The following is a 20,341-nucleotide window of genomic DNA, read 5'->3' on the forward strand; positions in this document are numbered from 1 at the left end:
CTGGTACGTTTCGTTAGTCGGGTCGTAACACACCGGTCCGTGTCACGGACCGTCACATTGTATGGGATAAAGTAAGGACAACACGCCGCCGACCGTGACTTCGCACTCGACCGCGGTGGTGTTGTCGATTTGCAAAGGATCACATACGCCTCTCCAGTCTCAATGAGGCACATTGTAGTCAACGCGACCGTCGGTCACCATAGCTTTCGTCAGCCAACACACTCGATTGCGCTTCGAAACATCGGCGATCAACGTGAGCGTAGAGGTCGCCGTCGCTTTACTGTACGCCAGGATATCCGTGTGTGAGTGCACGCTCGACGTCGATTGACAACCGGTCATGTCAGACCTGATCAGACCTTCCGAACACATGACCATTAGTTGTTGTGCGGCCGAGAGTATCGTGATCATACCGTTGAGATGTGTGGAAAGCGCGTACACGCCAGGCTTCCACGTTTCCAAAGTTTCCAGCAGTCTAGAGGGACTTGTCTTAGCGCTACGGCTGTGCTGAATTTGCGTTGAGTAGACACAACGGCTTCGACCTCGCTTAGGATCTGTGGGCTCATGTACTCGTGGTAGGCCAAGACGTGTATAGTCGAGCGCGGTGATGCCCCGAACACTTGACCCGGTTTTGTTCTGGCGATTAGCGTGTCTAGTAACGCGGCAAAGTCCGCGTGTCTAGCGTGTATTGATTTCACAGCTCGCTCATACCCCAACAGTACGGTCCGTAGAAGTTCGTTCACTTGTTTCCATGCGCTCGTGGAACACAGGACATCGCAACCTCTGTGATACTCAAGTAAAGCGTCACACACCAGCTGCTTGCACGTTGGAAATAAAATCGGTAGTAACTTCTTACTCTACTCTATGTTGAACTCGTATAGTATGTATATGGGCGGTTGCGGCGATTTGCGCATTTTCTATCTACCCTCCGCTAATATGACTCTGTGGTCTGTCTCCTGAGATGGTGCGGTTGGAACTTTCGAGAGTGCACTATCGACGGTCGGCTTTTCCATTTCGTCAACTGTTCCATTTTAAGCCGCTGGCAAACGGCCGTCGACGGTCGATGCGAGACACCAACATAACGTTAGACCGTGACCCTCATGCCAGTTTTCTGTAGTACTGGTTGTAGTTTCTGGTGCACACTCGATACGTCATTACGATCACAATTACGTTGATTAATAAATCCAGTGTTGTAGCGACTGCAGCCAGCGCCGTCGCGCCGGTGTTATCTCTCGATACTTTCATTTGTATCCGAGCGTATGCAGAATCTACGGATCTGGTGAAGTTGCTTGTCACTAGCTTGCGCACGTTTGATATGGCACTTTGCGCGAGACTCACACAACCTGCAGTGGCGACCGTCGCGTCAGTGCAAAGTTTTTCCGATATATAGCTCGCAACATCGTTTGTCATTTGCTGTACACTGCGCACACTGGCCGCGAGGTCGCGGAGAGGGTCTTCGTTACGAGTTGTGTAATATCCGCTGACTTGCCGATTCAATTCTGGTGGCGCTGACCCAAACGAGAACGCTTTTAAGGCGCATGTCGTGGTAACTCTGGTAGCGTCGTGGTTGATGAGGACGATCATCTTTAGCAATAGTTCATCTCGAAACGCAACGATGGTGAGGGCGACGGGTTGGCCGGTTCTGCCTTCAGGCCACTCGGTTGCCGCTAGATTGCCCAATGCCACACACGCAGACGAACCCTGTACACACTCAATGACCCGTGTGCGATCGTTGATTTCTGCTAGTACGTTTGCTAGTTCTACGTGCTTCCACGGATCGGGCGTGGGCACGCGCTTGTTTTAGAGGCGTTTTTGCGCAGCCTCTACCCTGCACGACCGCTCGAGGCCGCACTAGCTATATTTATCTTTATTTGTTTCACACACACACACACACACACACACACACACACACACACACACACACACACACACACACACACACACACACACACACACACACACACACAGGCCCTTGCGTGCAAACCCCAGTCAGGCCTGCAGTGTACACATCAGAGACATGATGTTCTTTCACAGAACTGAGGATGTTCATTACTAAATGACTTTTACAGGAATATTGTTATTATACTATTCAACAGGTTGATCATAATAATGTGTATTAAACCCACAACCTAGCACTGAGGACAGAGGGACTTTATTTAAATTAGTACTTAATGGAAACGATACATAATGATACATAAGAGCCATGTCATACATTCAGCCTAGGAATAGTAGCATTGTGCACTATTAAAAATATACACATCAATTGCTCGAATCCCATTGTTGCAAAGTAAAACTCTAATAAAACTCTAGTCTGACATCAACAGAGAAGACTTAGTGTATGTACTACAAATACAGCATTAGGATTTCGAGTGGACCGTGCACCTTGTGAACCATCAGAGGCTTATGACGCAACATATCTTCCAGTTGCTATTAGACAAGTAATAATTCTCGACCATTTTTCGGAACTGGTTTCTTGGGTCCGTGAGTAAATGCCAAATGAGATGATAGTCCTTAAGTAAGTTCCTGGCGATCCCATGTCACGCTCTTGCCCATCAGCCGGTGAACGCTGAGACGGAACTCGATGAGAGCGATGTATTTTTTAAGTGCTCCGAATGTACTTCTAACAAGAGTGCGATTCACTTCGTGAGTAAACCGCAGCTGCAGCTGATTCAAACAGTCGATCCAACTTTCTACATCACAATATGCGTTTTGTAGTTAGTCGAGTTACCTTTTTGTGTGGCGCATGCACGGGTCGTTAGCGTCCAGCTCCCAGCTTATAGAGTCCTGTATTGACACAGACGTCAATACATCTCGATGTCATGCAACACACAAAGTCTGTCGTATACAGGTGGGTTAACACATGTACGACACCTTTTGTGTGGCGCATGCACGGGTCGTTAGCGTCCAGCTCCCGGCTTATAGAGAGTCCTGTATTGACACAGACGTCAATACATCTCGATGTCATGCAACACACAAAGTCTGTCGCATACAGGTGGGTTAACACACATGTACAATGTGTGCGATGGCGCGCCCGTTTACAATGGGACACGACGATGATCATTGTTAACCAAACTCTTGTTTCTCACGACAGGTGGTAGCGTTGTCTCCTGCACCTGGTCTTCGTGCACAGAGGGTGTTGTAATGTGCTCGTCATTGTCGCGATCGTTGTCACTCGAATCCGTTGTTCTCACGACAGGTGGTAGCGTTGTCTCCTGCATGTTGTCTTCGCGTGCGGCAAGCGTTGTGCTGTGCTCGTTATAATGGTTGTCTTCGTACAAAGGGGGTGTTGAATACTCCTTCGCGAGTAGTCTAGGAGGTGGTGTGATGGGACGTATCTCAGAGGCGTTATGTGAGCGTATCACCATGGCCTGAGCAACTGCGACTACTGAGAGTACACCCAGTACAGACAGCGAGATCATTTTTTTTCTTGGGTGTTGTACGTGTGGGTACAGCCGCTTTAATGGCAGTGAGAGCAAGTGGGTATATGTATTTATAGGCCACTAGCAGAAACTAAGGCACGTGGTCATAGTGTAATCGTAACCACCTAAAGTAGCTCTTGTCATAATTTAATATACATAGAAATCAGAAACGGGCATGTCAGGATAGACATCACGAGTGATAATGCGGCCAGTATCTGTGTGCGCTTGAGAGCACCTTGTTGTTCTACTGTGGTGCCCATGCCGCCGGGTCTGTAAATGTCATCCACCTTCTTTATATACGCATACGCTAAAGACCGTATATTCTCTATGGATTTGAACACGTCCTTTGTTTCGCGTAATGCTTGAGCTGTCTCGAGCGTGATGTTGTGAGCGTACGCCAGTGTTTCGCGTGCACCGAGGTCCGAAAGGGCGTGCGCTACAACTATTAACCTTGGTTTGGGAGTGTGGCGAAACGCTCGCTCCGCTGTAATGGGCCGATGCAATGTTATCACCTGGTACGTTTCGTTAGTCGGGTCGTAACACACCGGTCCGTGTCACGGACCGTCACATTGTATGGGGCAAAGTAAGGACAACACGCCGCCGACCGTGACTTCGCACTCGACCGCGGTGGTGTTGTCGATTTGCAAAGGATCACATACGCCTCTCCAGTCTCAATGAGGCACATTGTAGTCGACGCGACCGTCGGTCACCATAGCTTTCGTCAGCCAACACACTCGATTGCCCTTCGAAACATCGGCGATCAACGTGAGCGTAGAGGTCGCCGTCACTTTACTGTACGCCAGGATATCCGTGTGTGAGTGCACGCTCGACGTCGATTGACAACCGGTCATGTCAGACCTGATCAGACCTTCCGAACACATGACCATTAGTTGTTGTGCGGCCGAGAGTATCGCGATCATACCGTTGAGATGTGTAGAAAGCGCGTACACGCCAGCCTTCCACGTTTCCAAAGTTTCCAGCAGTCTAGAGGGACTTGTCTTAGCCCTACGGCTGTGCTGAATTTGTGTTGAGTAGACACAACGGCTTCGACCTCGCTTAGGATCTGTGGGTTCATGTACTCGTGGTAGGCCAAGACGTGTATAGTCGAGCGCGGTGATGCCCCGAACACTTGACCCGGTTTTGTTCTGGCGATATGCGTGTCCAGTAACGCGGCAAAGTCCGCGTGTCTAGCGTGTATTGATTTTACAGCTCGCTCATACCCCAACAGTACGGTCCGTAGAAGTTCGTTCACTTGTTTCCATGCGCTCGTGGAACACAGGACATCGCAACCTCTGTGATACTCAAGTAAAGCGTCACACACCAGCTGCTTGCACGTTGGAAATACAATCGGTAGTAACTTCTTACTCTACTCTATGTTGAACTCGTATAGTATGTATATGGGCGGTTGCGGCGATTTGCGCATTTTCTATCCACCCTCCGCTAATATGACTCTGTGGTCTGTCTCCTGAGATGGTGCGGTTGGAACTTGCGAGAGTGCACTATCGACGGTCGGCTTTTCCATTTCGTCAACTGTTCCATTTTCAGCCGCTGGCAAACGGCCGTCGACGGTCGATGCGAGACACCAACATAACGTTAGACCGTGACCCTCATGCCAGTTTTCTGTAGTAATGGTTGTAGTTTCTGGTGCACACTCGATACGTCATTACGATCACAATTACGTTGATTAATAAATCCAGTGTTGTAGCGACTGCAGCCAGCGCCGTCGCGCAACTCGTGTCGGTGTTATCTCTCGATACTTTCATTTGTATCCGAGCGTATGCAGAATCTACGGATCTGGTGAAGTTGCTTGTCACTAGCTTGCGCACGTTTGATATGGCACTTTGCGCGAGACTCACACAACCTGCAGTGGTGACCGTCGCGTCAGTGCAAAGTTTTTCCAATATATCGCTCGCAACATCGTTTGTCATTTGCTGTACACTGCGCACACTGGCCGCGAGGTCGTGGAGAGGGTCTTCGTTACGAGCTACTCTGGTAGCGCCGTGGTTGATGAGGACGATCATCTTTAGCAATAGTTCATCTCGAAGCGCAACGCTGGTGAGGGCGACGGGTTGGCCGGTTCCGCCTTCAGGCCACTCGGTTGCCGCTAGATTGCCCAATGCCACACACGCAGACGAACCCTGTACACACTCAATGACCCGTGTGCGATCGTTGATTTCTGCTAGTACGTTTGCTAGTTCTACGTGCTTCCACGGATCGGGCGTGGGCACGCGCTTGTTATTAGAGGCGTTTTCGCGCAGCCTCTACCCTGCACGACCGCTCGTGGCCGCACTAGCTATATTTATCTTTATTTGTTTCACACACACATACACACACACACACACACACACACACACACACACACACACACACACACACACACACACACACACACACAGGCCCTTGCGTGCAAACCCCGGTCAGGCCTGCAGTGTACACATCAGAGACATGATGTTCTTTCACAGAACTGAGGTTGTTCATTACTAAATGACTTTTACAGGAATATTGTTATTATACTATTCAACAGGTTGATCATAATAATGTGTATTAAACCCACAACCTAGCACTGAGGACAGAGGGACTTTATTTAAATTAGTACTTAAGGAAACGATACATAATGATACATAAGAGCCATGTCATACATTCAGCCTAGGAATAGTAGCATTGTGCAGTTTTAAAAATATACCATCAATTGCTCGAATCCCATTGTTGCAAAGTAAAACTCTAATAAAACTCTAGTCTGACATAAACAGAGAAGACTTAGTGTATGTACTACAAATACAGCATTAGGATTTCGAGTGGACCGTGCACCTTGTGAACCATCAGAGGCTTATGACGCAACATATCTTCCAGTTGCTATTAGACAAGTTATAATTCTCGACCATTTTTCGGAACTGGTTTCTTGGGTCCGTGAGTAAATGCCAAATGAGATGATAGTCCTTAAGTAAGTTCCTGGCGATCCCATGTCACGCTCTTGCCCATCAGCCGGTGAACGCTGAGACGGAACTCGATGAGAGCGATGTATTTTTTAAGTGCTCCGAATGTACTTCTAATAAGCATGCGATTCACTTCGTGAGTAAACCGCAGCTGCAGCTGATTCAAACTGTCGAGCCAACTTTCTACATCACAATATGCGTTTTGTAGTTAGTCGAGTTACCTTTTGTGTGGCGCATGCACGGGTCGTTAGCGTCCAGCTCCCAGCTTATAGAGAGTCCTGTATTGACACAGACGTCAATACATCTCGATGTCATGCAACACACAAAGTCTGTCGCATACAGGTGGGTTAACACACATGTACGATGTGTGCGATGGCGCGCCCGTTTACAATGGGACACGACGATGATCATTGTTAACCAAACTCTTGTTTCTCACGACAGGTGGTAGCGTTGTCTCCTGCACCTGGTCTTCGTGCACAGAGGGTGTTGTAATGTGCTTGTCATAGTCGCGATCGTTGTCACTCGAATCCGTTGTTCTCACGACAGGTGGTAGCGTTGTCTCCTGCATGTTGTCTTCGCGTGCGGCAAGCGTTGTGCTGTGCTCGTTATAATGGTTGTCTTCGTACAAAGGGGGTGTTGAATACTCCTTCGCGAGTAGTCTAGGAGATGGTGTGATGGGACGTATCTCAGAGGCGTTATGTGAGTGTACCACCATGGCCTGAGCAACTGCGACTACTGAGAGTACACCCAGTACAGACAGCGAGATCATTTTTTTTCTTGGGTGTTGTACGTGTCGGTGCAGCCGCTTTAATGGCAGTGAGAGCAAGTGGGCAAATGTATTTATAGGTCACTAGCAGAAACTAAGGCACGTGGTCAGAGTGTAATCGTAACCACCTAAAGTAGCTCTTGTCATAATTTAATATACATAGAAATCAGAAACGGGCATGTCAGGATAGACATCACGAGTGATAATGCGGCCAGTATCTGTGTGCGCTTGAGAGCACCTTGTTGTTCTACTGTCGTGCCCACGCCGCCGGGTCTGCAAATGTCATCGACCTTCTTTATATACGCATACGCTAAAGACCGTATATTCTCTATGATTTGATCACGTCCTTTGTTTCGCGTAACGCTTGAGCTGTCTCGAGCGTGATGTTGTGAGCGTACGCCAGTGTTTCGCGTGCACCGAGGTCCGAAAGGGCGTGCGCTACAACTATTAACCTTGGTTTGGGAGTGTGGCGAAACGCTCGCTCCGCTGTAATGGGCGGATGCAATGTTATCACCTGGTACGTTTCGTTAGTCGGGTCGTAACACACCCGTCCGTCACACGGACCGTCACATTGTATGGGGCACAGTAAGGACAACACGCCGCCGACCGTGACTTCGCACTCGACCGCGGTGGTGTTGTCGATTTGCAAAGGATCACATACGCCACATATCCAGTCGCAATGAGGCACATTGTAGTCGACGCGACCGTCGGTCACCATAGCTTTCGTCAGCCAACACACTCGATTGCCTTTCGAAACATCGGCGATCAACGTGAGCGTAGAGGTCGCCGTCGCTTTACTGTACGCCAGGATATCCGTGTGTGAGTGCACGCTCGACGTCGACAGACAACCGGTCATGTCAGACCTGATCAGACCTTCCGGACACATGACCATTATATGTTGTGCGGCCGAGAGTATCGCGATCATACCGTTGAGATGTGTAGAAAGCGCGTACACGCCAGCCTTCAACGTTTCCAAAGTTTCCAGCAGTCTAGAGGGACTTGTCTTAGCGCGCACGACTGTGCTGAATTTGCATTGGGTAGACACAACGGCTTCGACCTCGCTTAGGATCTGTGGGCTCATGTACTCGTGGTAGGCCAAGACGTGTATAGTCGAGCGCGGTGACGCCCCGAACACTTGACCCGGTTTTGTTGTGGCGATATGCGTGTCCAGTAACGCGGCAAAGTCCGCGTGTCTAGCGTGTATTGATTTTACAGCTCGCTCATACCCCAACAGTACGGTCCGTAGAACTTCGTTCACTTGTTTTCATGTGCTCGTGGAACACAGGACATCGTAACCTCTGTGATACTCAAGTAAAGCGTCACACACCAGCTGCTTGCACGTTGGAAATACAATCAGTAGTAACTTCTTACTCCACTCTATGTTGAACTCGTATAGTATGTATATGGGCGGTTGCGGCGGTTTGCGCATTTTCTATCTACCCTCCGCTAATATGACTCTGTGGTCTGTCTCCTGAGAAGGTGCAGTTGGAACTTGCGAGTGCACTATCGACGGTCGGTGTTTCCATTTCGTCAACTGTGCCATTTTCAGCCGCTGGCAAACGGCCGTCGACGGTCGATGCGAGACACCAACATAACGTTAGACCGCGACCCTCATGCCAGTTTTCTGTAGTACTGGTTGTAGTTTCTGGTGCACACTCGATACGCCATTACGATCACAATTACGTTGATTAATAAATCCAGTGTTGTAGCGACTGCAGCCAGCGCCGTCGCACAACTCGTGTCGGTGTTATCTCTCGATACCTTCGTTTGTATCCGAGCGTATGCAGAATCTACGGATCTGGTGAAGTTGCTTGTCACTAGCTTGCGCACGTTTGATATGGCACTTTGCGCGAGACTCACACAACCTGCAGTGGCGACCGTCGCGTCAGTGCAAAGTTTTTCCGATATATCGCTCGCAACATCGTTTGTCATTTGCTGTACACTGCACACACTGGCCGCGAGGTCGCGGAGAGGGTCTTCGTTACGAGTTGTGTAATATCCGCTGACTTGCCGATTCAATTCTGGTGGCGCTGACCCAAACGAGAACGCTTTTAAGGCGCATGTCGTGGTAACTCTGGTAGCGCCGTGGTTGACGAGGACGATCATCTTTAGCAATAGTTCATCTCGAAACGCAACGATGGTGAGGGCGACGGGTTGACCGGTTCTGCCTTCAGGCCACTCGGTTGCCGCTAGATTGCCCAATGCCACACACGCAGACGAACCCTGTACACACTCAATGACCCGTGTGCGATCATTGATTTCTGCTAGTACGTTTGCTAGTTCTACGTGCTTCCACGGATCGGGCGTGGGCACGCGCTTGTTTTAGAGGCGTTTTTGCGCAGCCTCTACCCTGCACGACCGCTCGTGGCAGCACTAGCTATGTTTATCTTTATTTGTTTCACACACACACACACACACACACACACACACACACACACACACACACACACACACACACACACACACACACACACACACACACACACACACACACACACACACACACACACACAGGCCCTTGCGTGCAAACCCCGGTCAGGCCTGCAGTGTACACATCAGAGACATGATGTTCTTTCACAGAACTGAGGTTGTTCATTACTAAATGACTTTTACAGGAATATTGTTATTATACTATTCAACAGGTTGATCATAATAATGTGTATTAAACCCACAACCTAGCACTGAGGACAGAGGGACTTTATTTAAATTAGTACTTAATGGAAACGATACATAATGATACATAAGAGCCATGTCATACATTCAGCCTAGGAATAGTGGCATTGTGCACTATTAAAAATATACACATCAATTGCTCGAATCCCATTGTTGCAAAGTAAAACTCTAATAAAACTCTAGTCTGACATCAACAGAGAAGACTTAGTGTATGTACTACAAATACAGCATTAGGATTTCGAGTGGACCGTGCACCTTGTGAACCATCAGAGGCTTATGACGCAACATATCTTACAGTTGCTATTAGACAAGTTATAATTCTCAACCATTTTTCGGAACTGGTTTCTTGGGTCCGTGAGTAAATGCCAAATGAGATGATAGTCCTTAAGTAAGTTCCTGGCGATCCCATGTCACGCTCTTGCCCATCAGCCGGTGAACGCTGAGACGGAACTCGATGAGAGCGATGTATTTTTTAAGTGCTCCGAATGTACTTCTAACAAGCGTGCGATTCACTTCGTGAGTAAACCGCAATTGCAGCTGATTCAAACAGTCGAGCCAACTTTCTACATCACAATATGCGTTTTGTAGTTAGTCGAGTTACCTTTTGTGTGCTACATGCACGGGTTGTTAGCGTCCAGCTCCCAGCTTAGAGAGATTCCTGTATTGACACAGACGTCAATACATCTCGATGTCATGCAACACACAAAGTCTGTCGCATACAGGTGGGTTAACACACATGTACGATGTGTGCGATGGCGCGCCCGTTTACAATGGGACACGACGATGATCATTGTTAACCAAACTCTTGTTTCTCACGACAGGTGGTAGCGTTGTCTCCTGCACCTGGTCTTCGTGCACAGAGGGTGTTGTAATGTGCTCGTCATAGTCGCGATCGTTGTCACTCGAATCCGTTGTTCTCACGACAGGTGGTAGCGTTGTCTCCTGCATGTTGTCTTCGCGTGCGGCAAGCGTTGTGCTGTGCTCGTTATAATGGTTGTCTTCGTACAAAGGGGGTGTTGAATACTCCTTCGCGAGTAGTCTAGGAGGTGGTGTGATGGGACGTATCTCAGAGGCGTTATGTGAGCGTACCACCATGGCCTGAGCAACTGCGACTACTGAGAGTACACCCAGTACAGACAGCGAGATCATTTTTTTTCTTGGGTGTTGTACGTGTGGGTACAGCCGCTTTAATGGCAGTGAGAGCAAGTGGGCAAATGTATTTATAGGTCACTAGCAGAAACTAAGGCACGTGGTCAGAGTGTAATCGTAACCACCGTAGCTCTTGTCATAATTTAATATACATAGAAATCAGAAACGGGCATGTCAGGATAGACATCACGAGTGATAATGCGGCCAGTATCTGTGTGCGTTTGAGAGCCCCTTGTTGTTCTACTGTGGTGCCCACGCCGCCGGGTCTGTAAATGTCATCGACCTTCTTTATATACGCATACGCTAAAGACTGTATATTCTCTATGGATTTGAACACGTCCTTTGTTTCGCGTAACGCTTGAGCTGTCTCGAGCGTGATGTTGTGAGTGTACGCCAGTGTTTCGCGTGCACCGAGGTCCGAAAGGGCGTGCGCTACAACTATTAACCTTGGTTTGGGAGTGTGGCGAAACGCTCGCTCCGCTGTAATGGGCGGATGCAATGTTATCACCTGGTACGTTTCGTTAGTCGGGTCGTAACACACCCGTCCGTCACACGGACCGTCACATTGTATGGGGCACAGTAAGGACAACACGCCGCCGACCGTGACTTCGCACTCGACCGCGGTGGTGTTGTCGATTTGCAAAGGATCACATACGCCTCTCCAGTCGCAATGAGGCACATTGTAGTCGACGCGACCGTCGGTCACCATAGCTTTCGTCAGCCAACACACTCGATTGCCCTTCGAAACATCGGCGATCAACGTGAGCGTAGAGGTCGCCGTCGCTTTAATATCCGTGTGTGAGTGCACGCTCGACGTCGATTGACAACCGGTCATGTCAGACCTGATCAGACCTTCCGAACACATGACCATTAGTTGTTGTGCGGCCGAGAGTATCGCGATCATACCGTTGAGATGTGTAGAAAGCGCGTACACGCCAGCCTTCCACATTTCCATAGTTTCCAGCAGTCTAGAGGGACTTGTCTTAGCGCTACGGCTGTGCTGAATTTGCGTTGAGTAGACACAACGGCTTCGACCTCGCTTAGGATCTGTGGGCTCATGTACTCGTGGTAGGCCAAGACGTGTATAGGCGAGTGCGGTGACGCCCCTAACACTTGACCCGGTTTTGTTGTGGCGATATGCGTGTCCAGTAACGCGGCAAAGTCCGCACCCATAATTATGTTGCACGAAGCACAATTTCACATCATTCTGGGTTCATTTGTGTGAAAACAAGGTCCATTCAGGCTGAAACGTTACAGGAAGGTAGAATCTATTGAGTTGTAAGTGATATGAACGTTTCATGATGATAGCACTTTCCTAAGGGGGTCAAACCATGTCCCAAAGGTCACCGGGCCTGGTGTCAATTTAAAGAAGTAGTCCAGTTACACTTTTGTGGGCTTATAACTTGGCTTCTGAATGTCCTAGAGAGATCAGGTTTGTTTTAGTGTACTCCAATTAACAGCCCCTACAACCACAAAAAGAATGGAGTCATTAGCACTTATGGTTTTTAAATGGCACCCAGAATTATGTTGCACGAAGCACAATTTCACATCATTCTGGGTTCATTTGTGTGAAAACAAGGTCCAATCAGGCTGAAACGTTACAGGAAGGTAGAATCTATTGAGTTGTAAGTGATCTGAACGTTTCAAGATGATAGCAATTTCCTAAGGGGGTCAAACCATGTCCCAAAGGTCACCGGATCTGGTGTCAATTTAAAGAAGTAGTCCATTTACACATTTGTGGGCTTATAACTTGGCTTCTGAATGTCCTAGAGAGATCAGGTTTGTTTTAATGTACTCCAATCAACAGCCCCTACAACCACAAAAAGGAATGGAGTCATTAGCACTTATGGTTTGTAAGTGGCACCCAGAATTATGTTGCACGAAGCACAATTTCACATCATTCTGGGTCCATTTGTGTGAAAACAAGGTCCAATCAGGCTGAAACGCTACAAGAAGGTAGAATCTATTGAGTTGTAAGTGATCTGAACGTTTCAAGATGATCGCACATTCCTATAGGGGGTCAAACCATGTCCCAAAGGTCACCGGGCCTGGTGTCACTTTAAAGAAGTAGTCCAGTTACACCTTTGTGGGCTTATAACTTGGCTTCTGAATGTCCTAGAGAGGTTAGGTTTGTTTTAGTGTACTCCAATCAACAGCCCCTACAACCACAAACAGGAATGGAGTCATTAGCACTTATGGTTTGTAAATGGCACCCAGAATTATGTTGCACGAAGCACAATTTCACATCATTCTGGGTTCTTTTGTGTGAAAACAAGGTCCAATCAGGCTGAAACGTTACAGGAAGGTAGAATCTATTGAGTTGTAAGTTATCTGAACATTTCATGATGATAGAACTTTCCTAAGGGGGTCAAACCATGTCCCAAAGGTCACCAGATCTGGTGCCACTTTAAAGAAGTAGTCCAGTTACACATTTGTGGGCTTATAACTTGGCTTCTGAATGTCCTAGAGAGGTCAGGTTTGTTTTAGTGTACTCCAATCAACAGCCCCTACAACCACAAAAAGGAATGGAGTCATTAGCACTTATGGTTTGTAAATGGCACCCAGAATTATGTTGCACGAAGCACAATTTCACTTCATTCTGGGTTCATTTGTGTGAAAACAAGGTCCAATCAGGCTGAAACGTTACAGGAAGGTAGAATCTATTGAGTTGTAAGTGATCTGAACGTTTCATGATGATAGCACTTTCCTAAGGGGGTCAAACCATGTCCCAAAGGTCACCAGATCTGGTGCCACTTTAAAGAAGTAGTCCAGTTACACATTTGTGGGCTTATAACTTGGCTTCTGAATGTCCTAGAGAGGTCAGGTTTGTTTTAGTGTACTCCAATCAACAGCCCCTACAACCACAAAAAGGAATGGAGTCATTAGCACTTATGGTTTGTAAATGGCACCCAGAATTATGTTGCACGAAGCACAATTTCACATCATTCTGGGTCCATTTGTGTGAAAACAAGGTCCAACCAGGCTGAAACGTTACAGGAAGGTAGAATATATTGAGTTGTAAGTGATCTGAACGTTTCATGATGATAGCAATTTCCTAAGGGGGTCAAACCATGTCCCAAAGGTCACCGGATCTGGTGTCAATTTAAAGAAGTAGTCCAGTTACACATTTGTGGGCTTTTAACTTGGCTTCTGAATGTCCTAGAGAGATCAGGTTTGTTTTAATGTACTCCAATCAACAGCCCCTACAACCACAAAAAGGAATGGAGTCATTAGCACTTATGGTTTGTAAGTGGCACCCAGAATTATGTTGCACGAAGCACAATTTCACATCATTCTGGGTCCATTTGGGTGAAAACAAGGTCCAATCAGGCTGAAACGCTACAAGAAGGTAGAATCTATTGAGTTGTAAGTGATCTGAACGTTTCAAGATGATCGCACATTCCTATAGGGGGTCAAACCATGTCCCAAAGGTCACCGGGCCTGGTGTCACTTTAAAGAAGTAGTCCAGTTACACCTTTGTGGGCTTATAACTTGGCTTCTGAATGTCCTAGAGAGGTTAGGTTTGTTTTAGTGTACTCCAATCAACAGCCCCTACAACCACAAAAAGGAATGGAGTCATTAGCACTTATGGTTTGTAAATGGCACCCAGAATTATGTTGCACGAAGCACAATTTCACATCATTCTGGGTTCATTTGTGTGAAAACAAGGTCCAATCAGGCTGAAACGTTACAGGAAGGTAGAATCTATTGAGTTGTAAGTGATCTGAACGTTTCTTGATGATAGCACTTTCCTAAGGGGGACAAACCATATCCCATAGGTCACCGGATCTGGTGCCACTTTAAAGAAGTAGTACAGTTACACATTTGTGGGCTTATAACTTGGCTTCTGAATGTCCTGGAGAGGTCAGGTTTGTTTTAGTGTACTCCAATCAACAGTCCCTACAACCACAAAAAGGAATGGCGTCATTAGCACTTATGGTTTGTAAATGGCACCCAGAATTATGTTGCACGAAGCACAATTTCACATCATTCTGGGTCCATTTGTGTGAAAACAAGGTCCATTCAGGCTGAAACGTTACAGGAAGGTAGAATATTTTGAGTTGTAAGTGATCTGAACGTTTCATGATGATAGCAATTTCCTAAGGGGGTCAAACCATGTCCCAAAGGTCACCGGATCTGGTGTCAATTTAAAGAAGTAGTCCAGTTACACATTTGTGGGCTTATAACTTGGCTTCTGAATGTCCTAGAGAGATCAGGTTTGTTTTAATGTACTCCAATCAACAGCCCCTACAACCACAAAAAGGAATGGAGTCATTAGCACTTATGGTTTGTAAGTGGCACCCAGAATTATGTTGCACGAAGCACAATTTCACATCATTCTGGGTCCATTTGTGTGAAAACAAGGTCCAATCAGGCTGAAACGCTACAAGAAGGTAGAATCTATTGAGTTGTAAGTGATCTGAACGTTTCAAGATGATCGCACATTCCTATAGGGGGTCAAACCATATCCCAAAGGTCACCAGGCCTGGTGTCACTTTAAAGAAGTAGTCCAGTTACACCTTTGTGGGCTTATAACTTGGCTTCTGAATGTCCTAGAGAGGTTAGGTTTGTTTTAGTGTACTCCAGTCAACAGCCCCTACAACCACAAAAAGGAATGGCGTCATTAGCACTTATGGTTTGTAAATGGCACCCAGAATTATGTTGCACGAAGCACAATTTCACATCATTCTGGGTTCATTTGTGTGAAAACTTGGTCCAATCAGGCTGAAACGTTACAGGGAGGTAGAATCTATTGAGTTGTAAGTGATCTGAATGTTTCATGATGATAGCACTTTCCTAAGGGGGTCAAACCATGTCCCAAAGGTCACCGGATCTGGTGTCACTTTAAAGAAGTAGTCCAGTTACACATTTGTGGGCTTATAACTTGGCTTCTGAATGTCCTAGAGAGGTCAGGTTTGTTTTAGTGTACTCCAATCAACAGCCCCTACAACCACAAAAAGGAATGGAGTCATTAGCACTTATGGTTTGTAAATGGCATCCAGAATTATGTTGCACGAAGCACAATTTCACATCATTCTGGGTCCATTTGTGTGAAAACAAGGTCCAATCAGGCTGAAACGTTACAAGAAGGTAGAATCTATTGAGTTGTAAGTGATCTGAACGTTACATGATGATCGCACATTCCTATAGGGGGTCAAACCATGAGCCAAAGGTCACCGGGCCTGGTGTCACTTTAAAGAAGTAGTCCAGTTACACCTTTGTGGGCTTATAACTTGGCTTCTGAATGTCCTAGAGAGGTCAGGTTTGTTTTAGTGTACTCCAATCAACAGCCCCTACAACGACAAAAAGGAATGGAGTCATTAGCACTTATGGTTTGTAAATGGCACCCAGAATTATGTTGCACGAAGCACAATTTCACATCATTCTGGGTCCATTTGTGTTAAAACAAGGTCCAATCAGGCTGAAACGTTACAGGAAGGTAGAATCTATTGAGTTGTAAGTGATCTGAACGTTTCATGATGATAGCCCTTTCCTAAGGGGGTCAAACCATGTCCCAAAGGTCACCGGATCTGGTGTCAATTTAAAGTAGTCCAGTTACACATTTGTGGGCTTATAACTTGGCTTCTGAATGTCCTAGAGAGATCAGGTTTGTTTTAGTGTACTCCAATCAACAGCCCCTACAACCACAAAAAGGAATGGAGTCATTAGCACTTATGGTTTGTAAGTGGCACCCAGAATTATGTTGCACGAAGCACAATTTCACATAATTCTGGGTCCATTTGTGTGAAAACAAGGTCCAATCAGGCTGAAACGTTACAGGAAGGTAGAATCTATTGAGTTGTAAGTGATCTGAACGTTTCATGATGATAGCACTTTCCTAAGGGGGTCAAACCATGTCCCAAATGTCACCGGGCCTGGTGTCACTTTAAAGAAGTACTCCTGTTACACCTTTGTGGGCTTATAACTTGGCTTCTGAATGTCCTAGAGAGGTTAGGTTTGTTTTAGTGTACTCCAATCAAAAGCCCCTACAACCACAAAAAGGAACGGAGTCATTAGCACTTATGGTTTGTAAATGGCACCCAGAATTATGTTGCACGAAGCACAATTTCACATCATTCTGGGTAAATTTGTGTGAAAACAAGGTCCAATCAGGCTGAAACGCTACAAGAAGGTAGAATCTATTGACTTGTAAGTGATCTGAACGTTTCATGATGACAGCACTTTCCTAAGGGGGTCAAACCATGTCCCAAAGGTCACCGGATCTGGTGTCAATTTAAAGAAGTAGTCCAGTTACACCTTTGTGGGCTTATAACTTGGCTTCTGAATATCCTAGAGAGATCAGGTTTGTTTTAGTGTACTCTAATCAACATCCCCTACAACCTCCAAAAGGAATGGAGTTATTAGCACTTATGGTTTTTAAATGGCACCCAGAAATATGCTGCACTAAGCACAATTTCACATCATTCTGGGTTCATTTGTGTGAAAACAAGGTCCAATCAGGCTGAAACGTTACAGGAAGGTAGAATCTATTGAGTTGTAAGTGATCTGAACGTTTCATGATGATAGCACTTTCCTAAGGGGGTCAAACCATGTCCCAAAGGTCACCGGATCTGGTGTCAATTTAAAGAAGTAGTCCAGTTACACATTTGTGGGCTTATAACTTGGCTTCTGAATGTCCTAGAGAGATCAGGTTTGTTTTAATGTACTCCAACCAACAGCCCCTACAACCACAAAAAGTAATGGAGTCATTAGCACTTATGGTTTGTAAATGGCACCCAGAATTATGTTGCACGAAGCACAATTTCACATCATTCTGGGTTCATTTGTGTGAAAACAAGGTCCAATCAGGCTGAAACGTTACAGGAAGGTAGAATCTATTGAGTTGTAAGTGATCTGAATGTTTCATGATGATAGCACTTTCCTAAGGGGGTCAAACCATGTCCCAAATGTCACCAGATCTGGTGTCAATTTAAAGAAGTAGTCCAGTTACACATTTGTGGGCTTATAAATTGGCTTCTGAATGTCCTAGAGAGATCAGGTTTGTTTTAATGTGCTCCAATCAACAGCCCCTACAACCACATAAAGGAATGGAGTCATTAGCACTTATGGTTTGTAAATGGCACCCAGAATTATGTTGCACGAAGCACAATTTCACATCATTCTGGGTCCATTTGTGTGAAAACAAGGTCCAATCAGGCTGAAACGCTACAAGAAGGTAGAATCTATTGAGTTGTAAGTGATCTGAACGTTTCAAGATGATCGCACATCCCTATAGGTGGACAAACCATGTCCCAAAGGTCACCGGGCCTGGTGTCACTTTAAAGAAGTAGTCCAGTTACACCTTTGTGGGCTTATAACTTGGCTTCTGAATATCCTAGAGAGATCAGGTTTGTTTTAGTGTACTCCAATCAACATCCCCTACAACCTCAAAAAGGAATGGGGTCATTAGCACTTATGGTTTTTAAATGGCACCCAGAATTATGCTGCACTAAGCACAATTTCACATCATTCTGGGTTCATTTGTGTGAAAACAAGGTCCAATCAGGCTGAAACGTTACAGGAAGGTAGAATCTATTGAGTTGTAAGTGATCTGAACGTTTCATGATGATAGCACTTTCCTAAGGGGGTCAAACCATGTCCCAAAGGTCACCGGATCTGGTGTCAATTTAAAGAAGTAGTCCAGTTACACATTTGTGGGCTTATAACTTGGCTTCTGAATGTCCTAGAGAGATCAGGTTTGTTTTAATGTACTCCAACCAACAGCCCCTACAACCACAAAAAGGAATGGAGTCATTAGCACTTATGGTTTGTAAATGGCACCCAGAATTATGTTGCATGAAGCACAATTTCACATCATTCTGGGTCCATTTGTGTGAAAACAAGGTCCAATCAGGCTGAAACGTTACAGGAAGGTAGAATCTATTGAGTTGTAAGTGATCTGAACGTTTCATGATGATAGCACTTTCCTAAGGGGGTCAAACCATGTCCCAAAGGTCACCGGATCTGGTGTCAATTTAAAGTAGTCCAGTTACACATTTGTGGGCTTATAACTTGGCTTCTGAATGTCCTAGAGAGATCAGGTTTGTTTTAGTGTACTCCAATCAACATCCCCTACAACCTCAAAAAGGAATGGAGTCATTACCACTTATGGTTTTTAAATGGCACCCAGAATTATGCTGCATTAAGCACAATTTCACATCATTATGGGTTCATTTGTGTGAAAACAAGGTCCAATCAGGCTGAAACGTTACAGGAAGGTAGAATCTATTGAGTTGTAAGTGATCTGAACGTTTCATGATGATAGCACTTTCCTAAGGGTGTCAAACCATGTCCCAAAGGTCACCGGATCTGGTGTCAATTTAAAGAAGTAGTCCAGTTACACATTTGTGGGCTTAGAACTTGGCTTCTGAATGTCCTAGAGAGATCAGGTTTGTTTTAATGTACTCCAATCAACAGCCCCTACAACCACAAAAAGGAATGGAGTCATTAGCACTTATGGTTTGTAAATGGCACCCAGAATTATGTTGCACGAAGCACAATTTCACATCATTCTGGGTCCATTTGTGTGAAAACAAGGTCCAATCAGGCTGAAACGCTACAAGAAGGTAGAATCTATTGAGTTGTAAGTGATCTGAACGTTTCAAGATGATCGCACATCCCTATAGGTGGACAAACCATGTCCCAAAGGTCACCGGGCCTGGTGTCACTTTAAAGAAGTAGTCCAATTACACCTTTGTGGGCTTATAACTTGGCTTCTGAATATCCTAGAGAGATCAGGTTTGTTTTAGTGTACTCCAATCAACATCCCCTACAACCTCAAAAAGGAATGGGGTCATTAGCACTTATGGTTTTTAAATGGCACCCAGAATTATGCTGCACTAAGCACAATTTCACATCATTCTGGGTTCATTTGTGTGAAAACAAGGTCCAATCAGGCTGAAAAGTTACAGGAAGGTAGAATCTATTGAGTTGTAAGTGATCTGAACGTTTCATGATGATAGCACTTTCCTAAGGGGGTCAAACCATGTCCCAAAGGTCACCGGATCTGGTGTCAATTTAAAGAAGTAGTCCAGTTACACATTTGTGGGCTTATAACTTGGCTTCTGAATGTCCTAGAGAGATCAGGTTTGTTTTAATGTACTCCAACCAACAGCCCCTACAACCACAAAAAGGAATGGAGTCATTAGCACTTATGGTTTGTAAATGGCACCCAGAATTATGTTGCACGAAGCACAATTTCACATCATTCTGGGTCCATTTGTGTGAAAACAAGGTCCAATCAGGCTGAAACGTTACAAGAATGTAGAATCTATTGAGTTGTAAGTGATCTGAACATTTCATGATGATCGCACATTCCTATAGGGGGTCAAACCATGTCCCAAAGGTCACCGGGCCTGGTGTCACTTTAAAGAAGTAGTCCAGTTACACCTTTGAGGTCTTAT

The 20,341-nt window shown here is 46.0% G+C and overlaps 2 protein-coding genes across 2 annotated transcripts in view; both read left to right on the plus strand.

The window, feature by feature from the left end:
- Positions 1-20,341, plus strand: part of LOC139063677 (uncharacterized) — a 642,331-nt gene that overhangs the window by 135,413 nt on the left and 486,577 nt on the right. The gene's annotated exons all lie outside the window — the stretch shown is intronic.
- LOC139063672 (uncharacterized) overlaps positions 1-20,341 on the plus strand; it is a 459,214-nt gene that overhangs the window by 40,663 nt on the left and 398,210 nt on the right. The window lies entirely within an intron of this gene.

This window comes from Nothobranchius furzeri, chromosome 17 (assembly GCF_043380555.1).
Source record: "Nothobranchius furzeri strain GRZ-AD chromosome 17, NfurGRZ-RIMD1, whole genome shotgun sequence".
NCBI lineage: Eukaryota > Metazoa > Chordata > Actinopteri > Cyprinodontiformes > Nothobranchiidae > Nothobranchius > Nothobranchius furzeri.